This window comes from Callorhinus ursinus, unplaced genomic scaffold (assembly GCF_003265705.2).
Source record: "Callorhinus ursinus isolate GAN/ISIS: 27379988/994484 unplaced genomic scaffold, GSC_fseal_2.0 scaffold16, whole genome shotgun sequence".
NCBI classification, from domain to species: domain Eukaryota; kingdom Metazoa; phylum Chordata; class Mammalia; order Carnivora; family Otariidae; genus Callorhinus; species Callorhinus ursinus.
In genome coordinates this window covers 30009300-30027240 of record NW_027397078.1, presented here as the reverse complement: position 1 = coordinate 30027240, position 17941 = coordinate 30009300, and the positions used below count along the sequence as shown (strand labels likewise).

At 47.8% G+C, this 17941-nt stretch overlaps 1 protein-coding gene across 4 annotated transcripts in view; it reads right to left on the bottom strand.

Annotated features, from left to right (window-relative positions):
* The window catches only part of RAI2 (retinoic acid induced 2), a 76174-nt gene extending 62679 nt beyond the window's left edge, over positions 1–13495 (bottom strand). For all 4 annotated transcript variants that reach the window (XR_012381058.1, XR_012381056.1, XR_012381057.1 and 1 more), the window contains exon 1: positions 13129–13495. The gene's annotated coding sequence lies outside the window, so the exon portion shown is untranslated. The remainder of the gene's footprint in view (positions 1–13128) is intronic.
* Positions 13496–17941: the final 4446 nt, after the last annotated feature.

Genomic DNA, 17941 nt, shown 5'->3' with positions numbered 1-17941 from the left:
AGGGCTGGGTTGTTAAACATGGTGATTAAAATGAACTTTAGGAAGTGCTGCCTGGCTCAAGAGACTGAAGGCTGGTTTGAGACCAAGCCACAAAAAAGACACATGATTCCTGCTCTCCAAAAATGAAACAACTACAACAACAAAACAAAGAGGGAAAACGGCAAGAGAAAAGAACAGGCTCCGTGGGAGAAAACACAGAAGGTCTATGCACACTTAGACAAAAAGTGATTCCACATTGCTCTTTTATTTTATAAATATTCATAAGAAAAACAGCCTAACAAGCTACTTTCATGAGTAACCTCAGCTACTTCTTTACACCTGTCTTTTTCTTTTTCTTTCTTTTTTTTTTTAAACAAGAACAACATTCTTAGCACTGCTGAACGCTAGATCAAGGGTCAAGGTGGCCAACATGACAGTCCCCTTTGCAGGGAACCTCTCCAGGTCCCTGGGCCACTCACACCGGCCTCACCTCCAATCCTGCCCCAGGGCAAATGGCCTTTGCCCTCTAAAAGGGACAAAGACTTTAATTAGGATGAAGATACAAGGGTGGGGGGACCTGGCTCCCTTACCTGTCTGCTTCACCTGCCTCATTTTTTTTTTTTCTTTCCCAGTTAACTTTTCTGCCACCGGTTATTGCAGAGAACAGCAGACTGGACAACAAATGGGCTTATCTGTCTAGACTCGTCTTCCATCACCAGGGTGGTCAGACAATTCCTAGAGATCGTGCCTCTTCCTTCACCCCGCCTGGTTCTCCATCCCCTCTCCCAAGGAGCCCCAAATTAAAATGAATGCATTCCAGAACAATTGCCAAGGGAGTGACCAAAGCTAACTGTGGCCCAAACAAAGCTGGGACTGGTGGAGGGCCAGGTCTCCAGGGCAGCAGCAAGTAGAAAGCTTCCCCCAGCAGACCTGAGCCAGCGACCACTGCTGCTCTCTACCTACCAGAAGCTAACAGCTGAACCCCAGGCCACACCACTTTAAGATGCCGGAATTAGTCCTTAAGCCCAGGCAGATAATGCGGCACCAGCAGCACCAGGGAAATTGTTAGAAATGCAAATTCTTGGGCCCCACTCCCCACCTGCTCCGGAGGTTGGTCCCAGGAATCTGTATTTTAACAAGCCCTCCGGCTGATCTGAATGCACACTAAAGGTTGAGAACCACCGGTCCACAGGCCTCTGAGCAAGGGAGGAGCTATGTTCGACTGGGAAGACATTATGGGAAAGCCTGGAGCAGAAGGGCAGAAGGGCTCAGCGAAATGAGCATGCTCTAGAGCTGCACTGTCCAATACAGCAGCTACTAGCCCCATGTGGCAATTTACATTTATTTTTATTTTATTCTATTTGATTATGTTATGTTAGTCACCATCCAATTTACATTTAGAATTTTATTTTATTTTTTAAAGATTTTATTTATTTATCTGACAGAGACACGAGAGAGGGAACACAGGCAGGGGGGAGCGGGAGAGGGAGAAGCAGGCTCTCCACCGAGCAGGGAGCCCGATGCAGGGCTCGATCCCAGGACCCTGAGATCATGACCTGAGCCGAAGGCAGACGCCTAACGACTGAGCCACCCAGGCGCCCTACATTTAGAATTTTAAAAAGAAAGATAAATATGCATAATCTCACTTAAATGTGGAATTAAAAAAAAATGCCAAACTCATAGTAACAGAGTAGAATGGTGGTTACCAGAGGCTCAGATGTCGGGGGAAAGGGGATATTTTTTTAAAAAGAAAGAAAAAAGAATGTAGACGTGGTTGCCAGGGACTGGGGGGAGGGGTCCTGGGGAGTTAGTGTTTAATGGGTACAGAAATTCCATTTGCAAGATGAAAAGAGTTCTGGCAATAGATGGTGGTGACAGTTGCACAACAATATGAATGTACTTTAATACCATTGAACTATACACCTGAAATGCTTAAGAAAAAAATTAAAAAGAAAGTTAATTAAACATAAAATTTTAAAGTCAGGTCTCAGCCACACTAGTCACATTTCTAGTGCTCAGTAGCAACTTCTAGCTAGTGGCTACCATAGTGGACAGCCAGTGTCCTACCATATAGTACCTCTCTAGTGTAGAATGGAAGTTCTATTGAAACAGGTTGTATAGAATCCCAGTTCTACCTCCTATAAGCTGTGTGACCTTGTGTAAGCTACTAACCCTCTTGGAGCCCCCGATTCCTCCTTTATGAAATGAAACTCATAGTATCCACCTATCTCATTAAGGTTGTTACAAAGCTAGAAATAAAATAATAAATGTAAATCACCTGGGACAACTGTCCAGCCTAGAGCAGAAGCTTGATAAATGATAGGTAATATTGTTGCTATTTTGATTTTATGAGCAAACATTGGAGATATTTGCTAATGGAATGGACAGTCTGCATTGGCTAGGATAGACTCTTTCTGCTATGTTCCAAATGCAAGTTTCAGAGCCTGTGGAAGTGGCTCTATTTTCAGGAGTACAAGTCAGCGGTACCATCCTGAAGCAATACCCATTTGTCGGCAGGCTAGAAAGGTGGCCTCCCCAGCCAGAAGCAGTATGTAAGAGACTTGTAGTAAGCCTCCAGTTCTTGAAGCCAGAGAGCCTCATTTTGTGTGGGGCTTTCTTTTTTTCTTTTTTTTCTAAACATGAACGTCATAATCCTTGGGATGGTCCATTACATTAGACTCAGGGCTTCAGTGTTCTTCATCTAGAAAGATGCCCAAGAGCTCTTGTAACCTTCTTGCAAATCTTCCCCCATATAAGAGAACAAACAAAACCCCAGATAACTGTACAACTCAGAGGCATTTTCCCTACTGAAGGCCAGTCACGAGGGAGAGAATGGACTCGGAAAATGGGAAGACGGCTTCATATGTGGAGTTTTATTTTAACTAGTTAGGAAATAGGGAGTCACTGAATGTTCTTGAGCTGGGGTGACAAGGCTAGACAGATGCTTTATTGAGAGGAACAGCAGCTGCAGGAGGAAGGACAGGAGTAGAGCAGACCAGTAAGGAGACCAGGGCCACAGCTGGGTGAGCCCTGCTGGCTCACGCAGCAGTGGGCAGGACTGAGGAGAGGAGGAAGCTGGGTGGAACCTGTGTGAGCTGGCAACAGAGTTGAAAACAGAATCAGGGATAAAAGGTCCAGGCTCCCAGAGTTCAGGCTGCATGCTCAGACAGTATGTCCAAGAAGCCAGTTTTCCCTTTCAAACTCCTCTGAAGACGCCACTCCATGCTTCCCATGGGCTCTGGACAAGGCCAGTTCCCTGTGGCTGATGGGTCAGAAGAGTCGAGTAAGGGAATTCAGAGCAGGACTCTTGCTCAGGTTGGTTTTTCTGGCTTAGGAATAATAACAAAGGCTCTCCTTCATAATCCAGTTGGCCTCCTGGGTGAATCCTAGACGTTCTAATGTTCTGGATGAGTAACGTTTGAAAAAATGGAGGATCCAACATGAGTTGGACAACTTCTGACTTTGTCAAAAAAGATACTAAACTGCAAATGCCAGGTACGATCTTGATCATTCATAAAAGAGCTGTTAACACCAAGACAAGCAGGGAAGGCCATTTTAGAATAAAGGGCAGTTCTGTGAAATGGAAAAGGTTTAGCTTTAAAAAAGAAACTCACTCCATTTCCCTTTTTCTTTCATTTCACTGTGAACGGGCAGAAATTTTGTCCTATGCCTGGTCTGCGGGGACCAATGGTTTATGTGACATTCCAAAAGGGCTCCCTGTGTGGTTTGGGCTGTAAGAATCAGCCTTGATGACCCCAACCCCAAATCCAGCTGTCCAGCTCCTAAGAGCAAAAACAAAGCTTGAGGTTTCTTGGTGTGGGTGTGTCCAGCATGGAAAGGCAGGGCAGAATCAGCCTTCTCTTGCCTTCTTAAAATGCAAGTGATAAGCCACAAAGGATCCTAGAACAAATGGTCTCAGATTGATATTTTCGCATTCAATAATTTCATATTTAGTCTAGCGGGTTAGTGATTTTTTTTTTCCTAAAAGGAAATTGCAGCCAGAGCTAATTGCTCAATCTGAAATATATCTGGACATTGTTTAGATGTTGGAAAGGAAACAGGGATGTTGGAGAGCTTTAGCAAAAAGAAGGGCATTAATTTAGAAAAAAAAAAAAAAAAACAAATGTAAATTGATAGAAAATGTAGCCCCGGATGATTTCCGAAGCTGATATATAGAGCCAAACAATGAGCACCCCTATTTTGAGCTTTCCTTGATATTTTTCTTATTTCTACAATGCAAAAGGAAATTCATCAGCACAGGCTCAATCCATTCCCATCCATTGATTTGTTGGCCAATCAATGGTCATTGTAATCTGAAAAAAATAACACCAGTTTCTATGAACCTTTCCAAGAGAGGCCGTGTTCAACTAAGCTTAATAAAGAGAAAAACAGCAAGGACCATCTGGAAAACACTCTTCCGGAGCCGCAAAAGACAGTGGCAGCCTTTGCCCAACCTGCTATAAATAAGTGTCTCAGGAAAAAAAACAACCGATTTTCAAATCTGTTTCTACTTAATACAGCTGCAATGGAGTTTATTTAGCTTTTCCCTATAGCAGGAGGACTGTTTGCATTTTTATGACAAGGGTCTAAATGTGTTTCACAGCCACTGCCACTGCCATTATTTTGAGGAACAACATACCACTTGGACCTGTCTGTTTGCTTCTGCAGCACACAGCGGTGGCCCCAGTGGCCTCTGCGCCACGAAACTGGCCTCCAAAGCCCAGATTTATGATTCTGTTTCCTCTCCCAGTGTTGCAACCATCACCCAAATCCTGGCTGGCTACTTAGAATGACCAAGTGTCACGTGCTGCAAGTCAATTATTTATCTGCCTGGACCTGGCACACCGTGGACATCTGCCAAGCTCACTGCCTCTTCCTTCATGACGACAAGGAAGAATCAAACTGCTCTTCTGGGGAGGCGAGAACGTGCCAGTGAAGGTGTACTGGTAGCCTGGCTACCTGGTTACCTCACTGGCTAAGCCTGACACATGGAACTCCTTCAGACGCTCTTTGGGAAAGGTCAGGCTACCTTGATGGCCGTAAAATGAAGCAGCCCCCACTGAGGTCTGCAGGGAGCACCGCCAAACACCCGTCGCACTCCAAAGACTGGCAGGGCACGGTGACCTCAGGACACTTGCCTGTGTAATGCGTGACCCACCTCTCTGTTCTCCCTCTGTCCCCCCAGCGCTCGCCCCATTTCCGGGTTTTAGCCCCATGACGCCTTCCCTGAGAATGCCCAACCCTTCTTTCTGGCCCTTTCAAGGGACCCTCAGAAAGAGGCTGGCTAAGGGCTTGTCCCAGGCTGCTGACTGCAGGCATTACGAGGTTCAAGCTGCCTGAAGGAGCCCTGCTGACCTCCTCTTTCCCAAGTGGAACTGCTACGAGGAAAAAAGTGTGTGTGAGAGGGAGAGAACTGGGAGGGATGGGGAGGACCCCACCGAAATGTGAATGTCCCATCATTTGGAAAAATGCCTCATCTGCCCACCAGTGACATTCTCTCTCAACAGTCCCAGAAAACATAGACACTAGTGGTGGGTAAAGGGCTGCCACAATCCGAAATGAGTCTACTACAGTGTTACGCACAGAGCTCTCCCAAGTACACTAAAGGGCTAAGTTAACTGGCTCAGGCTTAAGATGCTACAGGAGAAATGACAGTGGAGAGGGGGCGGGGTAGACGAAGATGCCTGGTGGCTCTGAAGGCACGCCTGGAATCAGGTGCACGTGAAAAAGAAATTAGGGAGGAATAAATCTGCTCTCTTTATGAAAAACCAGAAAAGCCCTTAGTTATTACAGTGTGCCCCCCAATTACATATGCCTCATTCAGTCGCCTGCCTTAAAAAAAAAATCTCTGTGCTTATACCGTCTTATAGACTCATCCACCAACCTTAGAATGAAATCAGGCACATGACCCATTTCCAACTGTTAATTAAGCGCCCCCATGAACAGCATATATAAAAGTCAGGGGAATCAATTGTGTCTTTTACTAGTTCAAAATGAATTTGCCAAAACCCCCAAATGCTTTATTAAACCTTGGTCTAGACCAGTGTTTCTCAACCAGGGGCGATTTTGTCCCAGAGAGGACATCGGATGAGGTCTGGAGACATTTCTGGTTGTCACAACTGGGGTGGCAGGGGGCGGTGCTACTGGCATCTAGTGGGTAGAGAGGCCAGAGAGGCTGCTCACATCCTACAGTGCACAGGCCCCCTGACGCCGACAAAGAAAAATCTGGCCTAAAATGTCAACAGGCCAAGGTGGAGAAACTGTGCTCTAGATAAAGCCAAACATGCTCAGCCTTTAATATTCATATCTTTGGCAGTCATTAAAAGGGAGAAGACATCGTTTTCTTTGAAATCTAGGGTTGCTTTACATATATATTAGCTAAGGACATGTTATTCTTTCCAATTAAATGCCATAGGTTCTCAGTCTGAACCTAGGAACATTAAAGAAATACTGTGACAGGGGCGCCTGGGTGGCTCAGTCAGTTAAGCGTCTGACTCAGTTTTTTTAAATACTTATTTTTTTGAGAGCGAGAGAGAGAGAGAGTGGGGGAGGGGCAGAGGGAGAGAATCTTCAAGCAGACTCTGCCCCCCGCCATGTTGAGCATGGGGTCCGACACAGGGCTCGAGCCCACAACCCATGCGATCATGACCTGAGCCTAAATCAAGAGTCAGACGCTTAACCGACTGAGCTACCCAGGTACCCCTATGCACCTGATCCTTGATTTTGGTTCAGGTCATGATCTCAGGGTTGTGAGACGGAGCCCCATGTTGGGCTCTGTGCTGGGCATGCAGCCGGCTTAAGATTCTCTCTGTCTCCCTTGCCCTCTGCCCCTCCACGCCCCCAGCTCATGTGCTCACTCGCGTTTTCTTCCCACCCCCCCCAAAAAATGAAATACCACAATGATGGCAGGGGTAGATAGGTTGCATTTTAAATGCATATTTCATCAGTCTAAATGGATGGAAATTAATATCCCATAAAATAAAATGATTATGTACTTATGTTCCATACAAAACCAAAATCAATACATCGTATATTACTTAACCTGCAATTAGAGTTTTTTAAAAAATGAAAACAAGGAAATGCCATTCTCTTCCATTTCTTGCTAACTGGGTACACATTTCTGAACATGAGGCATAAAACACAAACAAGCAGACAAAAACCTTTTTTTAAAGCAGATTTTTCCAGAGCATAAAAAGCTTCCTGAATCATTCCATTTTATTTACTGTAGATTCAATCATTCTTAGTGAGCAAAACATGCAGCCCATTCTTTTGGTTATGCCTGCCTGGCTTTCCAAATGCCCTCAAAACTGGGATGATGAATCATATACTTTGGCCCCACTGTGTCAATTAATAGTAAGCAAAGAATCCCACACAGCCAAAACAGGACTTTCTGCCTGACGTTTGTATGTATGTGGGAGGGTGGGGTGGGGGGTGGGAGTCCTACAGCCAATTGTTTCCAGAGGGTCTTAAGAGCAGGTGTTGAGATTCTCTAAAATTCCTTCAGTTCTAGAAAATTCTGTGTGGCTCTACAGTGCTCCTAGCATGGGGGAGGGCTTTGGTCAGGGGAAATGCAGGTTCCTAGCGTTGGCCTAGAGCTTCCAGGCCTAAACTAGGAAGGGAACAATGGCTGACAGCTATACCATTACGACCCTTCCAGGCCACCATTCCTTCCTCTGAATTATAAGGCAAAAGTGGCCATACGCACAAAAGCAAAAATAACAACAACGACAAAAACGCCCAAACACACCCAGTCTTGGCTGCCAGCGAGGCCCGAATCTGCTGCTGAAAAAGAACAGTTGCTACAGTGCAGCTGGAGGAGCTTTTCCAGGGAACTGGTAATACCCTGGCTGTTAATGAATTATTTTTCGCCAGAATGTCGGATTCTTCCTGTGCTCCAGTAAACAGTCTGCTTCTGCCATGGGAAACAAAACCAGCTCCTTCCGAGGAGCTCAAGGAGGTCAGCCAAGGGTCCCCTGTGGGGGCAGCCCCCTCAGGGGCCAGAGCCACGGGGCCTGACCTATAAATCACTGCAGCCCCAAGTTCATTATTCCAGCCCTTTCCATCTACTTAGGCCATGCCCAGCTCCCAGGGAAGGGCCCAGGAAGACCATAGTGCCAGCTGTGAGCCTTCCCCCACCCCCAGGAACTGTCCCTTTGTCAGGTTTCCTCATCTGCAGCACCACTGTGTGTGAAATTGGGCTTCTCTGCATTTATTCTGTCTCTTCCACAGAAACTGTATGTATCTCCTTGCTCTTGTTTTCATCAAGCTGTCAGGAAATAACTATGTGCATCCCCTTTTCCCCTTTCCTTTCTATAAGATTGGCTCCAGCCCCAGATAACCCGCTCTTACCATTAGGGTGTTTACTTGGGACACAATTCTCCAAGCACAAATCCCCAGGAAGGATATTCTTAGACAAGGTGTCAAGGAAATCAGTTGCTCAGGCAAGAGACAGCTCTCCACTAGACAAGGACACCAGCCTGGGGTGGGGTGAGGTGGAGGAGAGGAAAGGAAAGGGGTCGTTTTGTTCAAGCCAGCCCTGCCCGTTCCCAGCCCTGCATTGCTCTCTCATCTCCATGAAGTTTCAGGAGCCCGCATTCCTCAGGGGAACTTGACTGAGCAAACATGCTCATGGATAGGCTTGATTAGGCACCCCCCCACCAAATGACATCTTAGCTACTGAAAATCAAAGTTGCCTGAGGCCAGGTTGTCAGCCCATGCCTCCCGTCTGCCATGGAGACAGAAGGTGTTTATGCCCCCTAAAATATCTGGAAGTACAACCTGTGCTGAAGGCACAGGTTGGTGGTTAGTTTGCTCTAGAGAAGCACTGCCTAATAGAAAGATCAGTGTCACTTAAAAGTTTCTGGTAGACACATGAAAAAGATTAAAAGAAACAGGTGACACTCACTTTAATACTGTAGCTTATTTGACCAGTATATTCAAAACATCATTGCACCGTGTAATTGATATAAAGATTATTAATGAGCTATTTTGCATTCTTTTCTTTTTGTACTAAGTCTTAGAAATTATGTGCGTATGTTATCCTTACAGCACACCCTACTCTTGACTAGCCACCTTCTGACTACTAATAGCCACATATGACTTGTGGCTACTGTATGAGATGGTGAAGATAATGGAACATTTCCATCATCATAAAAGGTTCTATTAGTGCAGTGCAAGACCAAAAAGCTGTGGGAAGAAAGAGTGACAGGTGAGAGCAGGGTAAGCCGTCAAGTTATTGGAGCTAAGAATTAAAGCAGAAATAGGAATCGCAAGGATTGGGGTATTCTAGAAGCCCAGCCCTACCCCTAAGGGGAGATTAAAATGGGCTTTTATGAGAGGCCCAGGGCCCATGCCTACATTGTGGGGGGCTGCCCCACAGCAGTGGGAAAGCCAGCAAGCATAATCATTACTCAAGGCATCTCCTGGTTGAGCCACCTCCATCTTAGCTCTTCTGATCTGTTTAAGGCAGAGGCTAGGGCAGAAGATCACCAAAGTCACGTCCGTTCTTTCCATGACAATTCTGGGTTTGCAATCTGGTTTGGTGAAGCAGATAAAGAAACATGATCAAATTACGTGCGCCTGAATGTGTGTTTGTGTGTGTGTGTTCTTGGCTGGAGAGGGAAGAAGGGTCATGTGCAAAATCCAGAAGTACAAATGCGACCATCAGAATCACCTCCTCACCAGTTGCCGTCAAAACACAGGAGAGCAGTAGACTCAAGAGGCTCATGAATAAATCTGGAGTCACAAAGGAGATGCCTTGAGCCCAGAAAGAATGAGATGATGGGCATCGGGGCAGATGAAGAGGTGGGAGGAAGTAGTGGTAATCAGAGGCATTCTCCAAAGACAAGAACGGCCAACTCTATAGCAAGGATGGCACCCTGATCCCCAAATCAAGCTTAATTCAGAATCCCACACAGGCTTTTGTACAGGGGAGAGTACAATTAGACATCTCCTCCCCTCCTTGAGAGCCTCGTTCTCTGAGGTCCCCCTCATATTCTGATCAGGGAAGCAGCAGAATTATATATGGATTCAAATCCTGGTTCTCCACTGGCCCCTAGAGTTTCTAGCAGGTTATAAGTTACCATCTGGTTGGAAAGGGGCTAAGGGACTTGCTTACATGATGCATTCGTGTAGTAAGACCTCATCTCATTTTTATTGAGAATTTATTTATTCGAGACAGTTAAGAGTCAGAAATACTTTACTCATCCTTTGGTCCTACCATGGACCTCGGGCTAATTATTTAACCTGCTCAGTTTTGTCATCTATAAAAATGGGAATGCTCTTGTCCATATCACATGAACTTGTCGACTTGGACCTACCCCAGGCTAGATATGGAGCACGACACCAGGAACTCCAAATCCCCAAACAAACATAAAAATCTCTAGATTTAAAAAAAACACAAAAACAAAACTCTGGATTTCTCCCTGAGTCTCCCTTGACGATGACTTACAGCTGCCTCCCTACCACCATTCACTCCATCAGCTCCATCACTTAGTCACTCAACTCTTACTTATTAAGCAACAGTTGGGCGTTGGAAATTCCAAGATGACAAGGCACAGTCTTTCCATCTGAAATAGTCTGGGACTATTTGGGGTCTATCTACTTGGCACACAAGCACGTACCCTGGCTGACTGGGCTGCCTCACTGGTAGGCTCCCCGCCCCCAAGTTAGGTACCATAGTTTGTGAACATGTAGGGGCTAAGGACTCTGGCTTTTGGGAGAAATAAATCAGAGACTTGGAAGAGGGGTTAGAGGGACATGTTGCCCCTTTAATTCATAACCACCGAAATCTGGATTCAGACATGCGACTGGAAATTTCTCTGAGCCTCAGATTCCTTATCTGTAAAATAATGCCTCCATCACATCATGGTTTCCCACATGTGAAGTGTTTGGCAGACAGAGGGCAATGACAAATGTAAATTCCTTTCCTAATTTATTTCCCTCCACTACCCTCCTCCCCTCAGATCTAAGGTTAGGGAAGGAGCCAGAGAACAGACACTTGTTATTTTCTTATTGTACATTCTGAGCACGCTGTGTGTGGAGATTGCCACATACAGAATACCTCCATTGAGGATCCAATGGAGTTGGGGAGGCCAGTCCCATCTAGCTTTCGGGTGGCTGGAGCTAGAGCTGTATCTTGTTCTCCTGGTGCTACAGCACTCCCAGCAACACCTCATCACATACCTCTCGCATTTTCTTTTTCTTTCTTGCCTTCCAGAGGCCCTGTCTCACAGGCTGTTTCCTGGCTGCAAGACTTTTTATTTATTTTATAGTTCTTACCCAACTGCCCACTGACCAAGTTCTTACACTGGCAACTGGCATCACCTGGAAAGCTGTTTTCTCATTTTTTTCCTGAAATGGGCAGGTTTTCCCTGGTCAAACCTCAACAGCTGGAAGTCTGGTGTTTCTCTGCATGATAAAGGACCATGGGCTGGTGCCAAAGCGGTCAATACCCCAGGTTCCAGTCTGACTTGGCTCACCGTGCCTGGGCTGCCTTGGAATGCCTCTAGTGGGCATCAGTCAGGATGAGACACAAGTGGCTGTCTGGAGGATATTTATTGGGGGGAGGGGGTGGATTCGGGGGTGGGTAGGTGGCCTCGCAGGGCTTCTAAGGGGCTGAGAAATTGGGATGCCACCCGGTTTATGGTTCTGCGTGTTCCAGCCCACCCCCCGACTTCTGAAAGTGGCACAGCTCCCCATGCTCCTCTTTGAGAAGAAAATGCAAATGACAAAACAGTGGGTGGGGGCATAATGCTGCCCTGGTGAGCGGCTCCCACCCACTAGCCTCCCCATTAGCCTCCTCCCACACTGCCACCCCTCCACTGTAACAAAAGCACATCACAACACATTTGCAAAGTTATCCTAAGTCTCTTGGTCAATCAACAAACGATTCTGAAGACTCAAAAGGAGGAAGAGGGACATCTAGACAACGCTGGGGAAGATTCCCTGGGAAAAGCACAGAAAACCTTGCATGATGCATGCAAGGCTAAGAATTGTTTTCTCCCTGCTGGCTGCTTTTCTCTCTGTTCTAAAGAGAAGCTTCCAAAATCAGCTAAATAAAGGGATCACACCAGAGGATGAGAGATAATGCTAAACCAACAAAAACAAAGACCCAAATGAAACAGAGCGAGCCATGAGAATCCGCGGTTATCAAAACTTTGTTTGGCCGTATCTATTTATCATCGCTGCACACCCGGGCTCTGCGGAATATCATTCTGTTGATGTCACTTATCCTCAGCAAAATATTTACACATCCTTAAAAATGCCAGACGAGGGGGGCTGGCCGCAAGGCGCCCCTCAAGCCCCACCGCCAAGGTCTGGGCAGACCGTGAGATGGGGCCACGACGGGTGTGTGTGTGTGTGTGTGTGTGTGTGTGTGTGTGTGTGTGTGTGTCTCCAGCGGGCACAGGTAAGAGCTACCTACAGTTCTGGGAACTCGGCCACCCAGGAACTGCGCTCTGCCCTGCCCACCTCTCCCCTACCTGATTCTGCAAGAAGCAGCCACATCCCCCGATATGGTGTCAGCGCCTCCTCCCCTTCCCCCTCCCCCTGCCTTTCTCATTGATTAAGTTCTCAAACCATTGTTAAAGCCGGGTTGCTTTTCCCTGGAAAACTGGGCTGAATTCATTAAGCTTTCCCCTGCCACAAAAGGAATATTCATAAAAGTTTGGCAGGCAGAAAGGCAGGCTGACTGCATGCCACGGGGTGGGTGACAATTCGCTCCTCCAAAGCCACCTTCTTCTTCCGTGCCCCATCCCTCTCTCCATCCATCCGTCGTGCCCCAAACCTACTCCAGAGACTTCTGATAGGGAAACACAAAGCGGCAGCTGTTTGGCAACCTTTCTACCCCTCGCCGGCAACTGTGGTGGGATGCCATTTCCCCACCCAGGCGGAGCTTATCCTGAACAATAGTCGGGCATTAAACGGCAAACAAGCAAACACACAGAGCACAACCCCAACCCCGAAAATGCCAACGCCGAGAGAAGCGATAACTCCCTCCGCAGCAAAAGACACCCCTGAAACGCACGCAAAAATGCTGTGAGGACGCTGCTCGGTGCCTAACATGGCAGAAAGCCCGAGCTGGTGCGGCCACCCCGGGTCTGGGCATTGGGGGGCACGAAGGCTCCCAGGACGCCGACGCACACTCACCCGGCTTCGGGGGGATGCGGGGCTGGCCGAGCGTCACAAAGACAAGCCCAGCGCGATCTGGCAAAACCCAACTTTCCACCCGGCTCGCCAGGGCCGCCAGATACGTCAACAGAATCCATCTTTCGAAGGGCCTGGAAGGCGCTGGGTTTTCCGGGCCGGGGCAGAGCGGCAAAGCCGGAGGCGGCCGGGTGCGGTGCCCAGGCGCGGAGTCTGCCGCGCGCCGCCCTCTGTGCCGGGTGCCAGCGCTGGTGGCGGCCCGAAACCCACTTCGGGGCCCCCGCCCCGCCGGCCGGCGCCGCCTCTCCGGCCCCGCCAGCCAGTGCGCGGCGCCGGGAGCAGGAGCGGGGCCCGGGGACGCCGCACGGGTGGCGGCCTCGGCCCGCGTCCCCGCCCCCGCCCGGCCCTCCCAGCTGGCCCCGGCCTCCGGGCGCCGTCCTGCCCACGGGAGCAGGCCCCTCCCCGGGCGCCGGGCCCCGCCAGGCGCGCCCAGCCCGGCGCGCCCCCTCCGTCCCCGTGGCAGGTCCGCACGGGGAGGGCGGGGGAGAGAGACCCCGGCCCGCACTGGTGCACCGCGGTGGCTACCTCGCAATCGCGGCCGCCGCCTCCAGGAAGCCACGGGGTGGTCGCGGGTGCAGGAACTCTCCGGTCTGGTGTCGCCGCCCGCCGCCTGAAGGGGGTGCGCAGCGGTGGGAGCCGCCGTCGCCGCTGTCACCGAGCCGCTGTCGCCGCCGCCGCTGCTGCCGGTTGTGCGTGAGTGTGTGTGCGCCTGTGTCCGGGCGAGTGTGTGTCTGCGTGCGGCGCCCGGCCTTTACTATATACACCGAGGGGTGGGAGGAGGCGGGGAAGGGGAGGGCTTGGGGGAGGTGGCGGAGGAGGGGGAGCAGGAGGGGGGCGAGAGGGTACCCGAGGAGGCGGCGGCGGAGGAGGGACAGGTGATCTCGCCCACGGGGAGGGCGTGGCTGTGGGCGGCGCAGGGTGGCAGGAGGAAGGGGCGCCTGAGGCGCGGGCCAGAGGAAGGGGAGATGGACATTGGAGAGGGCCGGCGGAGCGGGGATCCTGCTGCCAACTGGCGGGCTGGGGACCATTCCAGACCCCAGGATGAAGAAGAGCGAGAACAGAGCTCAGGAGAGAGGAAGTGGCTGGCTGATGGAGGCGGGAGAGGTGGGAAGAGACCATTGATCACCTCCTAAAATGCCAGTGTGATACCGGTAGAAGATCCTTCTCATAAGGTGTGAGATTACTAAAGACAAAAATGAGCCCACGGACATAATCTAATTTCCACAAACTTGCCTGAGAGGTGATTTATTTATGTAACATATTTCTTAAGCACTTGGTGTTTGCCAGACACTGGGGCTAAGACCTGGAGTTGCAAAGGTGATTGAATATATGGTTGCTAACCAGTAAATAAGAGGTATTAGTAGTACTATTGATCATTTAAAAATAAAATAAAAAACCTAAGTCCTATACATGTTTTAAGAGAGCAAAGGAAGCAACTGCACTGGTTTAATTAATCCCTACAGATGTAAAGATATTTTTTCTGGAAATCAAAACAGGACGAAGACATTTGAGAGAGAATGGCAGAGGTGAAGTTACTTTAATCAGGGCAGAGAGCAGTCTGGATCTGGATCTAGCTATCTTTTGCATGTTCGATCAATGCTCCATCTCAACACGGTGACTAGTAGCCATGACTTTCCTCTTGTAGAATTTGGGGCGGCCACACAGTGTGAAAGACATAGAGAGCAGCCTGGCAAGTTTACAATTAGTATGAGAACCTGAACTTGTGTTTGAGAGGTTCTATTCTAACCTTGCTGTGTTGCAAGCATAATGTGGCAGAAATCAGGGCCACATTATGACTTTTGTGGACACTTCTGCCTTCGTGAATTCCCCTCTCCATTAAAAAAATACCTAAAAGTGATATTTTACAACTGCATTGGTGTAAAGACAAATGTATTAATATTATATGTTAATACATTTTCTTCAAGCTAGACGATCAATTTTTCTTTTGATTTTAAAAATGAAATGAAAACATTTCTGTGGACTCCTAAAAGTACTGTGGGCTCCAGGCACTTTGCCTACTGCTCCTAAGAAAGAAGTAAGCCCTGGTGGTACCATTCCTTGATACTGAATTTCCTCTTTTGGAAAAAAACAAACAGTTAAATTAAGAAGTACTCAGTTGACATAGAGGCAGAAAGACACACAATGTAAGTTTAAGAATTGATAATAATGAATATCAACAGGAAGTACCAGTTCCTACTTGCTTTGGACAAGTTCTTGGGGTCTTAAATCAGCTTCGAGTCATTAATGATACCTGTGGAAATATTTGTCTGTGAATGTGTCTTCAACCATTTCAGTAGCCAAAGACTTCCTCTAGAGATCTCTAAATGTTCTGAATCCTTGGATCAGGTATGTTGAGGTCTCTGTTGCCAGGACCTAGCCTGAATACAACTAAAGACACAGCTGGGCAATTATAATTGGGCAAGTTCATGGATGAAAGATCCATAAAGGTTTTGTGTGTGCTGAGGGGGTATGTGTGTATAAGGTAGGGATTGATATCCTGGAAGGCAATTACCAGCCTATTTCTTTTGTTGGCCTCATCACAACCCTGGGTTAATGTTTGATCCTCGCTGGCAGTTGTGATTCATATTTGCTGCCCTTTGAGGTGCTTATGTTTTCAGGAAAGACTATACTGATTCAGATTAATGCATAATAAACAGGCATTATGGTCCCACAAAAGTGTACAGTGGCACCCTTCTGTATTTTCATTGTGACTGCCCTTGCAGAGAGAAGGAAAAAAGAGAAGTCCATAATTATGGAGCAGGTCTGGATAGGGGAGGAGATGTCTGGGGACAGAAATAAGACATTAATATGGAAGAACTGTATTCATACAGTTAAAGGGATGCCCAAGACAATGGAGGGAAGAAAGGATATGCCCAAATAGCAGGAAAGAACCCAAAAAATCTTCCAGGGCTGCTCAGGGTGATTTTTGAGATCTCTGATTTTAATATTTGGTCATTTTAAGTGAGGACTCAAGACACTTCCCATCTCAGATCTGATTCTTTGATCTGTACCTTGCTTTTCTAACATAGCATCTCCTCATAATCTAGTTTTCACATACTTGCCAGATGGATGATTCCTTTATTTATCCAATAAACATCTATTAAGCACCTGCTGTATGCCAGTCACTGAGCTAAGGACTATAGTTAGAGAGATGGTTAACATACGGTTGCTGACCCCAAGGAGCTCAGAGGCCAATAAATGAACTGTTAATGATACAATGTGACACTATGTGCTACATGAGGTGTTATCATAGGGACCAGGTGAACTCCAAAGGAGTGGGGCTAGCCCTGTGCTGGGAAAGGGTAGAGAATGGCATGGGGCAGAGCAGTCAGAAAAGACTACACAGAGATGGTGACAAGAGCTGAGCACTGAAAAATAGGAGTTTTTCAAAGTAAGGGAAAGACATTACAAATGAAAGGAACAGCAAGCACCAAAGCTCAGAGGCAAAGCACATTCTGGAGGCTGCAAATATTCTGTGAGACTGGAATAGAGGCTGTGAAGAATAGCAGGGGTGCGGGTGGAGGAGGCTAGGGGGCAACTGAGGTCCCTGGTCTGTCCTGTAATCAATGGGGAGCCAATGAAGACTTTAAGCAAGGGGTGACTAAGAAAGATTTGGGTTGAGGAATGCTCACTCTATTGGTGGGTGTGAAGGGCCAATTGGAGGGAGTGAGGTTGGCAGCAGGGAGACCAGGTGAGAGAGGCTGTGGCAATGATCAAGGTTTGAATCAAGGTAGTACCAGCAGAGATGAAGAGTAGGAACTTGAGTCAAGTTCTACTCAGGATGCAGAATTGACAGGACTCAGTGATGGAGGAAACAGGAGGAGTTAGGGTAACTGGCACCTGGCTTTCTGAATTGGGTGATGGGGTGGGTTGGGGGTGTAGTCACTGAGACAGACCTCCTGGGAATAGGAAGAGAAGCAGATTTGGGACTGGAGATGATGAATACTGTATGTTCCCCCAGAAGCGGAATCCTGAGACAAGGATTCAAGAGCAGAAAGTTGATTTGGAAGGTGAAGGTAGGAGGCCTTCAGTAAGTGATAGCTAGTCATGATTATCTCCCTCACGTTTGTGCTTTGGGCTCTTATTCCCAAGGAGCTTCAATACGCCTTACCTAGTACAAGTCTTACAACCTTCCTTTTCCATGTGGAGGGAGCGGGTGGACGGCCTGGGTTTGGAGCCATGTGTCACCTGAGGCTACCAGGGTTTGTCCAAATTAGTGGAGAGCCCTGTACAAGCTAAGCGAGAAGCCTGGTTGCATGAGACAAAGTAGAGTGCATGTTCATCAGCAAAAAAGGGACCAGAAACAAAAATTAAAGCCAGGAGAGAGATTTGGAGTCACGGGGCATGAAATAATAGGCAGTGGGTTTTGATTAAGTGGAAAATAGACTCCGATTTGGTTTTGGAGAGCTAAATTATTTTGCTGGATGGGAAAACAATGCCAACTATAACACGAGTGTGTCTGAAATACTGGCACAGAAAGGACCAAGAATAGGCTGGCTCAGAGATGACCCCACACAACCCAGCCGTGCGACGGGGAAAACGACGTTCGGCAGAGAAACACACACACACACACACACACACACACACACACACACACACACACACCCGCCTTTACATAAGCCAAGTCCTCTTCTCTTTCCAGGTGTCAGACTTGCCTTTCCTTTCTTAAAAATGTATTCACAAATGAACCAGAGTGATCTCTCAGTAAGAAAGGGAAACTCGTCAAAGTTGTCCTGGGGTGATGAGCACTGACAAT